The sequence below is a fragment of the Pteropus alecto genome, unplaced genomic scaffold (assembly GCF_000325575.1).
Source record: "Pteropus alecto unplaced genomic scaffold, ASM32557v1 scaffold101, whole genome shotgun sequence".
NCBI classification, from domain to species: domain Eukaryota; kingdom Metazoa; phylum Chordata; class Mammalia; order Chiroptera; family Pteropodidae; genus Pteropus; species Pteropus alecto.
Window position 1 is genome coordinate 7,941,619 of NW_006432945.1, and position 12,459 is coordinate 7,954,077.

The following is a 12,459-nucleotide window of genomic DNA, read 5'->3' on the forward strand; positions in this document are numbered from 1 at the left end:
TGCAGAATCTAAGGAATAAAAAGAACAAACTAATCAAAATCAGACTCGCAAATATAGAGGACAATCTGGTGATGGACAGAGGGGAGGGTTTGGGGGGCTAGGAGAAAGGGGCGAAGGGTTAAAGAAGTACAAATTAGTAGTTGAGAGATGGTCATGGGGATGGGGAGCATGGCATAGGGAATACAGTCAGCATTAATGCAATGGCTAGGCGGAGAGCCAGAGGAGAGAAAGAGCAATTAGGGGGATCATTTTATAAACTGTATAAGTGTCTAACCAATGTACTATATACTTGAAACTAATAAAATAATTTTTTTAATTATATAATATAAAAAGAGATATGAAAGCAAATTATCATGCTTGATTTGTGAGTAATGAGACCACTAAAGACAGTACCAAAATAGGCATTAACTTTTATGGCCACTTTTTATATTTTAAATATCCATTGTTGGTATTTTAACCCAGGCTTCTGGAGTTAGAAACTCACTTCGATAATGGACAAACGTTATAAATTTTAAAGCAAAATAAAAAACATCCTTTGCCTGTTATATCTGCTTGTCGCTTTGCTCTGGCCCCCTTAAGAGGAGAGATGGAAATGGGAGTGTGTAATACAAGCCTGAGTGATGTTATATTTCCACACCAGGCTGTGCATGTAGAAGGAGCACTGGCTGTGTCGTCAGGAGTTTTACTCTTCAAACATCTATTGAGAACTTGTTTACATGAGGCTCCAAGCCGGGCGTACGCAAATAATTCAGAAGTCTGGTTCTTAACCTTAAGAAGCTTAGTGTCTCAGGGCAGAAAGGGTTATAAACAAACAATGGCAGTATAGTGTGTTACAGTATAGTGTATGAAATGCTACAGTTCCTGACGTAATGGAAGCACAGAGGAAGATTCTCTTCGATATTTATTGTCACCTTCATCAGCAGTTGCTGTAAAGACAATTTCAAAAATTGATACCTATTCTATGAAGTCTCCCTCCCTGATATCTTTCTGTCTGCCACTGACTTCTTCAGAATCACACCACGCCTGCTTGCCACCGTACTGTCCGAAGGCATCTCCTTGCCTCCATTCAAGTCCCCCTGAATCTATCCTTCTCGGGGTAATTTTTCTTTTTCTTTTTTAATTTTTTATTTTTATTATTTTTTCTTTTTTTAATTAAGTTTATTAGGGTAACATTGGTTAATACAATTATATAATTTTCAGGTGTACATTATAATTTGACATCTATATATTCTATTGTGTAATTACCACCCAAAGTCCAGTTTCCTTCAGCTACCATATATTTGATCACCTTTGCCCACTTCTGCCTCTCCTTACCCCCCTATATTTGACCGCAACCACTAGTCCATTGTCCATGTACATGAGTCTCTGTTTGTTTGTCCTGTTCATTTGTTGCTTTTAGGCTTATATCCCACATATAAGTGATATCATGTGATTTTCAACCTTTTCTGTCTGGCTTATTTTGCTTAGCATGATTATCTCGAGGTCTATCCATGTTGTCGCAAATGGCAATATATCATTTCTTCTTATGGCTCAGGGTAATTTTTCTTAAAAAGCCAAACTGATAATGATGTTCTACCTATCTGAAACTTTTCCCAGAGAATAAAATCCAAGCTCCGTAAATGTGGCTTCCAAAACCCCTTGTGCCTGACTTTCTCGACCTCCCTTCTCCCAGCATGCCCTGATACCTTCTCAGCCACTCTGTTTCAGTCATCTGGAAGAACTTATGGGTCTCAAATATATCCAGTACCTTTTGCCTTTGTTCATGACACCTCCCTTCCACCCCAGCTCCAAAAGAATAAAACCTCTCCTTTGTTAATCTCTACATATACATTCTATCTGATGACATGACAGAAATCTGTATCTTTATTTACATATACACTTTATTATATGTATTTGCTTTCAACTTTATTTCCACCTTCTGGCCTTTTAAGCATCTTAACACTAGACATGGTGTCATATACACAAAATCAATACTAAATAAATGTTTGATGATTTGGTTAATTCGGTAAATCATGAGAATCCAGTGAAAAGGACGTAGCAGATCTAATATATTCAAATAACAGATGTAAAGGCCAAGTTACCTCTTTAACTTTTTTATTGACTTGGTGGGCTGTAAGTTCCTCATAAGAAAAGGCCAAGTTCAACATTCATCATGGACCTCCAAGCAGTTAATACTGCAAGCTGCAATTGCTCATTAGTTAACAACGGACTAATTTTCATGGAAATGTCTTCAAGAAATTGAGCACTTCTACAAAGAGCAGGTCTTCTGCTCACATAACCTACTGCTTAAATACAAGCAAACGGAAATCGGCATTGATAAGCCAGGCAGCAGTGGTAAGTCCGAGGACTCGAGGAAAGGATGTTCTGCTGCAGAGTGACTTCTTCGCCTCACATGTCACCTGTAAGCATGGAGAGCAAGCCATCTGCTTGAAGAGAGTCGTGATGAAAAAAATACTAACCTAAACCATTTCACAGTACTAAGAAACCTGGAGTACTTAGTACATTCCCACTAGGAACCCAGAAACAGAACCTTTATACTTAATGAACAAAGTTTTTCTGAGTGGACATGCTAATAAATGATGCTGACACATATATGCAAGAAAATAAACAAAGCAGAGTCATATGGAGGTTTCAGCCTCACCCCTCTCCCCGCAAAAAAGAAATTAAAATAAACAAGCAAAATGGAAAAAGGCCAGATTAGTAGGGAAGGAAATTCCATTGTTGTTATTTGAGATAACACTGTAAACAACAAATAATAAATCAAAACAAAGTGGAAAAACTACATAAAATGTTTTTGGCTGTATCCTCTGTATATCATAGAGACATAACAGGATATAATATACAGACTACAAAATCTCAGGGTGAACAATGGGACATCTTTAAGCCTAATGCACCCCAGCAACCCCATAGCTCTCACTCAAGTGTCTGCCCACAGCTGCTTTCCCATCTCCTCAGTGTGGGTGAAAGCTGGCAAATTTTCAGTGTTGGAGACTGAACTCTACTACATACTAACTTCCCACAGATTGTTCCTTACTCTGTTTGGAAAGATGTAACTCTGAGTTTTAAACCATTACAAAGCACTTGAGAACTAAGGATGGATGCAGAGAGGCAGCCAGCTCTTATGAGGCTCTTCAAGCATTTTGAGATCCTCCACCCTATTTGAGATTTGAGACCTTTTCACCCATCCTCACTCGGCACATCTCCTCACTCTCTCTCTCTCGCACACACACACGCACAAATGACCATATACGTGATATATATTGAGTTCCCGTTGCATACCAGCCACCGTGCTACATATTTTCCACATTGTCTCTAATCTATACAATAACCCTGCAAGGTAGATGTCACCATTTTACAGCAATGAACGATTAGAGTAAGTAACCTTAATTACAGTGCTAGGAAGTCATGAAGTTCCCAAGTTCATGCTCTCTCTCATAGTGGTTCTGAAGACCTTCACCCCAACCCCACCCCACCACTGGCCTAATGGGACCTCTCCCTCATGCGCTTGTCCCATGGACAGAGTTAAGGTGTCAATGTCTTAGCCAACTGGCACAACAGTGCCCCTTTGAGAGAAAGTCATTTCTGATGAGTGTATAGATAAGAGTAGAATACAAAGAAGAAGGGAAATCTTTTTTTTTTTCTCCCATCTCAACTTCCGACCCAGGCGAGCTTCCTGAGTATGACCTGTGCAGTCACTTGGGGCCCTGAGCTCAAAGGGGCCCTATGCTTGGTTGAATGCCCTGCGGTCACTGTCATGAAATTCATAACTTAAAAAAAAATATGGGGGGAGAATGGGGAAGCGGGGAGGTAGATGGGGAAAAATTTAAATAATTTCTTCAATTAAAATTAATTAATTAATTAATTAGAAATAAATACATAAAAGTAATTGAGGTAATTAAAAAAAAAAGAAAGAAAAAGAAAACGTGGCCCAGCGTTTTCATTTTGCACTGGGCCCCACATATCATATAGCCAATCCGGCTTTTTCCTCTTCACATCTAAAGTTCCACCTCATACCTTCTTTAAACAATTCATACATTGTAGGTTTCCTATCTATTTCCCTAAAAAGAGCTAGAAGTCTATCTAGTGGAGCCATTTTTTTACTAGAACTAAAACCAGAGGCATATGTAGACCTTCTCTACCTCTGATATGCTGCATGTCTTAGAGTTCAACTATTGCTTTTTTCCTGAAAACATATGGTCAAGGCCTATAAGCCAACTTCTATTCAAATACCACTAATATGAGTTTATTAAACAGACAAGATGAAAGTACTACAAACCTTAAAGGTAGAACCTTCCATTCTACTTGATAATTGGTCTAAAATATCATAAGCCTATGAGCTCTTTTGGAGATCAATTTTGAAGAACTGTCATCCTAAAACACCTGATACCCAAAGCAGAATCTTTTTTTTTTTAAACCGCTGGATGGTTAGATTATCCTTAAGTTGGAGGTAGGGTGGAGAAAGGAAGCTGTATGTATATAAAGTCAAATACCTGATCAAAGAACATAGAAGCAAAATTTTGCTCAAAATTTTGAAAAGAAAATTGCTCGAGAACTGTTTTTTCTAATTGTAAAGGGGTTGTGATTAGTGACTATCTCTACTGCATAAAACAGAAATAAAACCAGGAAGACAATTCTGAGGGAATGGAAGAAAGGTTCTTGTGCTTGACACTGAGAAACAGTTTGCAGATGAGAAAAGCCATATAAGGGTTTTTGAAGTCCCTTTGCCTCCAAATCCTAGAGCCCTAACACTCCCACCAAAGCTGAAAGATTTTTCATTAATATTTTTTAAGTTAGGTAAAACACAAAAACCATTCTAGTCAATATTTATAAATCTTAGCTGTCTTATAAGAAATTGATAACAGAAATTGGTGATATTAATTTTATTATGATTATAGAAATAACTGAAAATTTATGATTATCAATGGGAAAGTATATATTTCCTTAAATAAATTTATATCTTTAAAATTTGTGTTTTTAAAGTCAGTATTTTTCTTTTTAAAATATTTACTACACTATGCTTATGATATAATATATACAATATATAATGACAGCATTTCTCCCATTCCTTCAAAACTAATTATCGACTAGCAGTCATAACATTTTTTATGGTCATAACAAAGGAGTGAGTTGACAGCTTCATATCCTAAATGATCGTTAAATACCAAAAATAAACAAGAAGATGCTCAGGGGTTAATCATAAAAACGTTAAGTATTAAGTGACAATCTAAGAACACAAAAAATTTGTCAATACTAGTGTCCGTTCTTGCCATTTGATAAAAATTATCCATAACTCCCATGAATATTTTTGAAACATACTTTAAAAATAAGTGCTAGGGCACAATATCACTGAAATCTGGATTTATCGTAGTAATATCCCTGCTGGATTTTGTTTGATAAATCAATTTGTACTTTATTGAATGCGGCTCTCCGTCCTATGATAGTAAATAATATACGACATTCCTCTAAATCATTATCATTTTTTTCCTCTCTCTCCTCTTACATATTTTTAGGAGGAAAAAAATGTTTTAATATTCAGAACCTTACTGAAATGATTTGGTGTTTGTTGTCTTTATCTGGTAGGCCATGCTTTTCTTCTGCCCCTAAAGATTCTATCACATGTATTAATAATACAATATTTCCGCTTTATTCCCTTTATGCACATAAATTTGCTTCTGCCTGAAGAAATTGTTTTTAACTCAACTCAGATTTCTTCCAATCTTGAAAACGTCTGGCATTTGCCCTGTTCCAGTATCTTCCTGTGATGACTGGTCTTCCTGCCATTTCTTTCCTCCTACCTTCTTTCAACCTCATTCTTCCTCCTAATAAGCTGAGGTCCTGTCCAGACAAGACAGGTTTCCTTATGTTTATCTCCTATTATCTTCGACTCTTCCACCTACAAGTCTATCTATCAAGAACAGCCTTTGCATTTACACAAAGGCTCAGAATTGCACAGTACAAAAAGCACTGAAATTCCAGTCAGAAGACTGGGTTCAAATCACGAGGCAACAGTAAATTCTCTACGTAACCCTTGAGCAAACCAGTTCGTTTCTTTTGGCCTCGGTTTCCTCATCTTAATATGAATAGATAGTCTGCAAGACTGCCGAGACCTCTTCCAAGTTTCGAATAAAGCATTTAACCTCTATCTAAATGAAGAAAGCAAAACTAAGATGCACTGAATTATTTTTCCAGTAGAACCGAGGGATTGACACTACTAAACAAGCAGTGATTCACAAAGAACATTCTGATTTCTGTCTCATATACCGTATTAATTCCCACATTATGCATTATTTAAAAGTCAAACAGTATAGTATTATACTAGCCCCTTGGTATGCATGGATATAACATCTGAGTTATGACTATTCAGGAATAATGTAAAATTCTGACATGTAAGCAACTGTAAGTTTGTGAAGCTGGTGCTCGGTGTGCTCACCCCTCCTTAGCATCCAAATCCTGGTTCAGTGGTGGGCTGCTCTAATCATAATTATGGTATTTGCAAATTGGGGGACCCAAGAAGGTCTTAAGATACAGCCTTCCCAATTGTGGGGTTGCATCATAGTGGCCTCACAAATGTATTCCTTTCGGAAAAAAAAGCGACAAAAGCAGCTGTCCAGAATCAAGGATTCTTGTGCAGAAATAGAGTGGGACACAGACAGACATCAGATGGGAAGGACTTCAGGAAGCCATGGCACGGAGAGATTCTTAGTGCGGGCAGTCCTAGTGCCGGGAAAGGTGGCACGTCACATCTTCCACAGCAATACTAAATGACAGTTGCTTCCATTTTTTTTTTACAAAAAAAAAGCTCACTTTAAAAAAAAAAATTATCTTTTCTTTCCACTAAAAAAAAAAACCTCACTGGCATAAGCGATTAAGCATTTACCATTATGATGTATTTTGGAACAAATGTCAACTGTTGGGTAACTGTTTTCGAAGGAATTTTAATTACGTCCTATCTTACCCGGTACTGAGCGAGGTTGCGCAATGGCGTCTGCGGAGTCAGAAGTGACTTTCTAAGTGCAACTGTCTCCTGTTCAATGTAAAAAAATCAAAGAAGTGCAAGGCATCCCGCTTCATTCGAGTTGGTATTTTAAAGGGCTGTCCTACTACACTTCAGACTTTGTGTACTTTCCTCCCTTGCTGATAGCATTTGGCAGAAGTTCTTAATAATAATTCCAAAGAAGAAAAACCAGACTGGGTGTGTGCTACCCCCGTGAACCTCCCCGGAGAAACGCTGCTCTTTGCTCAGCAATCCGTGCTCGGCACAGAGAGCCGAGGCAAGGAAAATAGCTGGGCTCCCTTCCCGGTCTCTGGAAACAAATCTGCAAAACAGACGTGCGGGAGGCAGAGGGTACCTGACCACGAAGAGACTGAGAGCACAAAGAATCCTTCGGCGCTCTCACAGACAGAGAATTCTAAGGGACTCAATTTTTTGCAGCCTGCATTTTTATGATGATAAAAAAGCTCGGCGATTATGTCACTTAAAAGCTTAAAATGAGATGAAACTGTAAATCACGTGACTGTCCCAGACTCAAATGTTGTGCAATTCTGTGGACTCCAGTTCCATCTGGCTGAATGAGGGCAAAATGCAAAACCCATTAAGGGAGCATCATCCACTTCAGTAGCTACAGGAGAATTTTTATTTTCAAGGTGAAGGAAGTCGAGCTGATTCAGGTCGGAACCATCGTTTAGGTCCCAACAATAACAACCGCAAGACCGAAAACACGCCCCACCCACCACAGTGAATTCAGCACTCACCAGTGCCAGGCTCAGGAGAAGCTCTGGTCAGGTGACATTACAGGACAGGCCCTAGAGTCAGGCCTCCCTGACCCCGGAGTTATTATGCCCTCACCACTACACTATACTGTTCTATCTTATCGTCAAATGTTCTACTTACAAAACAGCATCATGTCAACACTGAAAAATCTGAATTTCCACGAATCTGAGATCTTAAAAGGATTCAGAGGTGAACTTCTCATGGGAGAAATGCAAAAATATGAAAACGTCAGGTGCAGGGAAGGGAATCTGCTGAGTTTAACAACTAACACACAAAATCGTTTTTAAATAACTTCCAAAGAGATTGGCCTTTCCACATGTCAGGCTAAAGAGCAGTCTGTTCGCAATCTTCTAATTTACTGAAAACAGAAGTCGAATCTATTTAATTACAGTCACTTTACTAGGCCATAGGATAATGGCAGGTCCCGATGGGGGAAAACCTCTTTCAGGAAAACACTTCTGGGAGAAGCATGTATGGTGAGCTGGCGCAAAGCCAACCCTTATCCTGTCTCTTTAAGCAGCGAGGAAACCATAATTTCTATATATACCATGCATTCTTAATTATAATTCTTTTCATTAGATCAGATAACATCTTGCTCCACAAGGAGGACTCTAATTAGTTTCATACAGTAATGATTAAATCTCGTTGGTATTGCTGAATACCCAGACACCAATTTGCTAGACTAACTAGATGCCGGGAGCTTTATATTCAGAGCAGTATCTCCATTGCCATCTAACTATGGTGTTCCTTCCCTTATCGTGACCTCTGAAATAGAAACAAATGTCCATGTGGTGCTAGGGTCAAAGGAATGGGTGCGGGAGGGATCTGTGTTGCCTTGTACTAACACAGTTCTGCCACTGGCTCACGGGTTTTACCCTCTTCTCAGCTCTTTTAATCTGCAGCTGTGATATAACATGGCAAACGCATCCCTTGTGGGATCGAAAACTCAATGACCCGTTGTGTCTTCGGAACACTGAGAGACAATAAAATCAAGGAGAAACCACGAGAGATGCTTTCCTGACCCTAAATCTTGCATAGATCGTGTGGGCTTATCCCCTAGAGACTTGTGTGCCTAGAGCAAACACATCAAAAAGTCAAAGCCATATTTTATGGGATTCTAAAAAACTCTCCCGAAAGCTCAAGCCCACCATAGCATAATGACATTTTCATCAGTAAATGCAGTAATATTGGTCATGTTCCACATATACTGGAAAAAAGACACAATCATTATTTTCAGTGATTTTCAATGTTTCAGCTGTTTTCAAAGTCTTTTAGTGAACTCTATAAAGACACTCCAACTTCCTTTTTTTTTATTTCTTCTATTTTTTTCCCCTCACGTCAAGCTCTGTAGAGTGTACCAAGAGAATGTGTCTTGCATTCATGCGTCTATTGGATGACAGGCAGCTATTGAATTTACCCTCCATAGTCCATTAAAGATAGAACCCTCACATTATTTTGGAGTTGAACCAAAAGATCGTAAGCTGAAATGAGGCAACTGAAAACCAAATTTTGTTCTCAAGTCTCAAACAGGTTTCCAAAACAAATTTGAAAACTGCTTTGCATAGCAACAGAGTCAGGAGTGTTTTCAACTCAGCCTGTGGGGAGAATCTTGCTGGGATGTATTAAATAGTTACTGAATTAGAACCTACTTTTTCTTTAAAATTGCAAATATTCCTAGCAGGGCCAAGCCTGGATTTCTCATCAGGCTTTCAGAATAGTGCCAACGAGCCGTCACAGTCTTTTCAAAGGCTGTATTAAATGACTTGTGTACGTCTGCAGCGTTTCTATGTTTGATCCTAGATTATGTTTTCACTAAGGTTAAGGGTTAAAGTTTTGACAGATGTGTCTGTGGTCTAATTGGCCCATTTTATCTGCCCTTTTCCCACACACATTTAGTATTTGATACCCAAATTTGTGAAATATCTCAGTTTTGATACCAACAAATGAAGGATGGAAGAAATGTAGTGCCTGAGTACTCGGTTGGGTGTCAGCTTTAGTTTCAGAGTCGGTGTGAAATCCATGGCAGCATCTGTCTGAGGGGAAATAGGATCCTTTCATTCTGTGTCACCATTTCATTCCAACTGGGTCATAGTTTTTCTTTTATTTTTCCTTAAGCTTTTATAGGACTTTCCGCTTTCTCCTTTTTTTTTTTTTTCCCTTGCCACAGCTTGACCTTGCTATTTGCAATAAACCAAAGACGAAGCTGAAGGAGACTGTGTCTCTGGAGTCGGATCTCTCAGCACAACAGTAATTATGCAAATACACAAGTTAGCATCCCTGACTTTCTAGCTGAGGGGGTCAATGGGCCAATCTGATTAATTGCTAAGAGATGGCGAGTTTCCTGGTAATGACAGTTAGTTCGATTAAACCTCAACCACCTAATGCTATGCACAGGAGGGCAGGGGAAGTCCCTAAAATTTTACTTAGCTGTAGCCTAATCATTGTGCCAGGTGCATAAGAGGCAGGGAGAAATAAAAATAAATGAGCATATGTTCTCACTGGGAGGACATATTAATCCAAATCATGGATTAATTCAAATCATGATTAATCCAAATCATGATTAATCCAAATCACTAGGATGTTCACAATCATATGAAGAGTGGGATCTATTTCAAAATTATAGGGTATATTTCACAGATACATTTCAGAACGATAGGATAAGTGTTAGAAGAAAAATACGCACGAGTGCATTACATGGAAAACGCTGGGACGTATTAATTTGCCATTCAGATGACACTGAAACTCAGAGAAGTTAAGTAAATTGCCCAAGATCACACAGCAGAATGGGAACTTGAAAACAGTCTGTGCGACTCACAACAAGGCTTCCCTTTCTAATCTGTCGTGGCCTTTCAAATTTTTCAAAGAATTGCGGCCATGTTAATTTCTGGCTTTGTAACTTTAATACTTAAAGAAAAATACTAACTCTTTGCACTCAAGTAGCGGGGGAAAGGCCAAGAGGGTTATATGAAATTTTTGCTTCCCCATCTGTGCTTCCTCATCTAGCAAAGCCAAGAGTCAGCTTCTTCCTATCTCCCTCATGTTCCACTTTGCCAGCTCCTTCGCATTCTCTGGAACCTATCTCGTTTCCCCAGCTTGGCCATCCAGACTTAAATAAACAATTATTCCACTATTTTTTATAAAGTGGCAGAAAACAGAAGCAAAAAATGGACATCGTCGGTCATTTCTTATTCACATATGTAAATTTGTGCTACAAAAGTATGGTGATCTGTGTAAGTCTAATTATTTTTTTAAGACTTTCTCTAAAACAGCATATGGAACCTATTACAGTACTCACTGATCCCTCCCTTTGCTTCTGCTCTGGGGGGGGTGATGGGTTTATGATTTACAGCTCTGGTGAGTGAAGTCTTGGGTTCATTGCTCCTATTTGATGGTGGTTGACACTGATTCTAGATACCAGCGAAATTTAATTGTTTATTGTGGACTGAAAAATGATTTACATACTAGTGAAGCTTAAGCTCAGAATCACGATTTCCATCCATTTCATTACTTCAGTCTGGACAAAAAGAAAGTGTAGGGTTTTATTTTTTTATTCTTTTGTGTGTCCTGAAAAGGAATTCCAAGCTAGTGACTTTATAAGTATAACATCGTGAAAAGGATGAAGTACAGTGAAATCAGGTCCAAATAATTTTGAGATCTTACCTGAGAAATAAGCGCATTGATTAAGTCAGCCTAGAAATCTGTCAACAGGCTGCCTGGGTGAAGGTTGATTAAATCTCTCTCCCTCTCTGTTTCCTTGCCACAGACCTCCAAAGTTGTTTAGATTCTACTCCAGTTCCTCCTGGACCAATTAGTCAAAAATAAATTCTGTATTCTCCAAATTAAAATCTGGCAACACTAGCTTTCCATGTATAACAGGCTGTCATAGCTGGTCTCACATAACCAAAAAGGAAATTGCAATAGAAAGGCAGGACTTTGGGTATACTCAGGCAACACGTTAGCAGTGACATCAATTTTAAATGTAAGAGTCTCTGGTGCTTCATTTGGAGCCACTGAGCCGACCTAACACACTCACTCTCCTTTTTTCCATCACTATCTTAGGGAGCAGAGGTAGGAAAATGAGCTAAATTCCTTCGTGATTCTCTCTGCCGGGCCAGACCATGCAGCTTAGAGCTTCTAGCAGGACTTCTCTTGGTCTTAGCTAGTTTTTAAGGGGGGAGTTGCTTTGTATCACAGCCAAATTTTGTCCCAAAATAGTTAAATCTTGCTTCATTTGAATTATAATGACCTTCTGGGGCAATGCACCACAGATGTTAAGAAAGTTTCAGAAATATTGCTTATGGTGAATAATGACTTCCAGGAAAAACAAAAACAAAAACAAACAAACAAACAAAAAAATAGCAAGGATCTGGAAAGAAAGTCATCCTCCATATTATCGCTAGAGTAGTTTTCCTAAAAACTTTTTTTTTTCCCCATGGAAACTGTCTCGCTTAGGAACCTACAATAGAAACACCACCACATGATCGAGTTCGAGGTTCTTGAAACAGTTTGCCATGGTCTGGCTGTATCCTGACCTTCAAGCTATGTTTCCCCTCTGCCCTACACCAGTTCCTCTACTCAATTTCATCACCGAACTTCCCACTGTTCTCCAAACAGTGCCCCTTGTGCCTGTGTTTATGTGGTTACTACTACTCAGAACACTCTTCCACTCCCTTCTCTGTCTTTGTTCC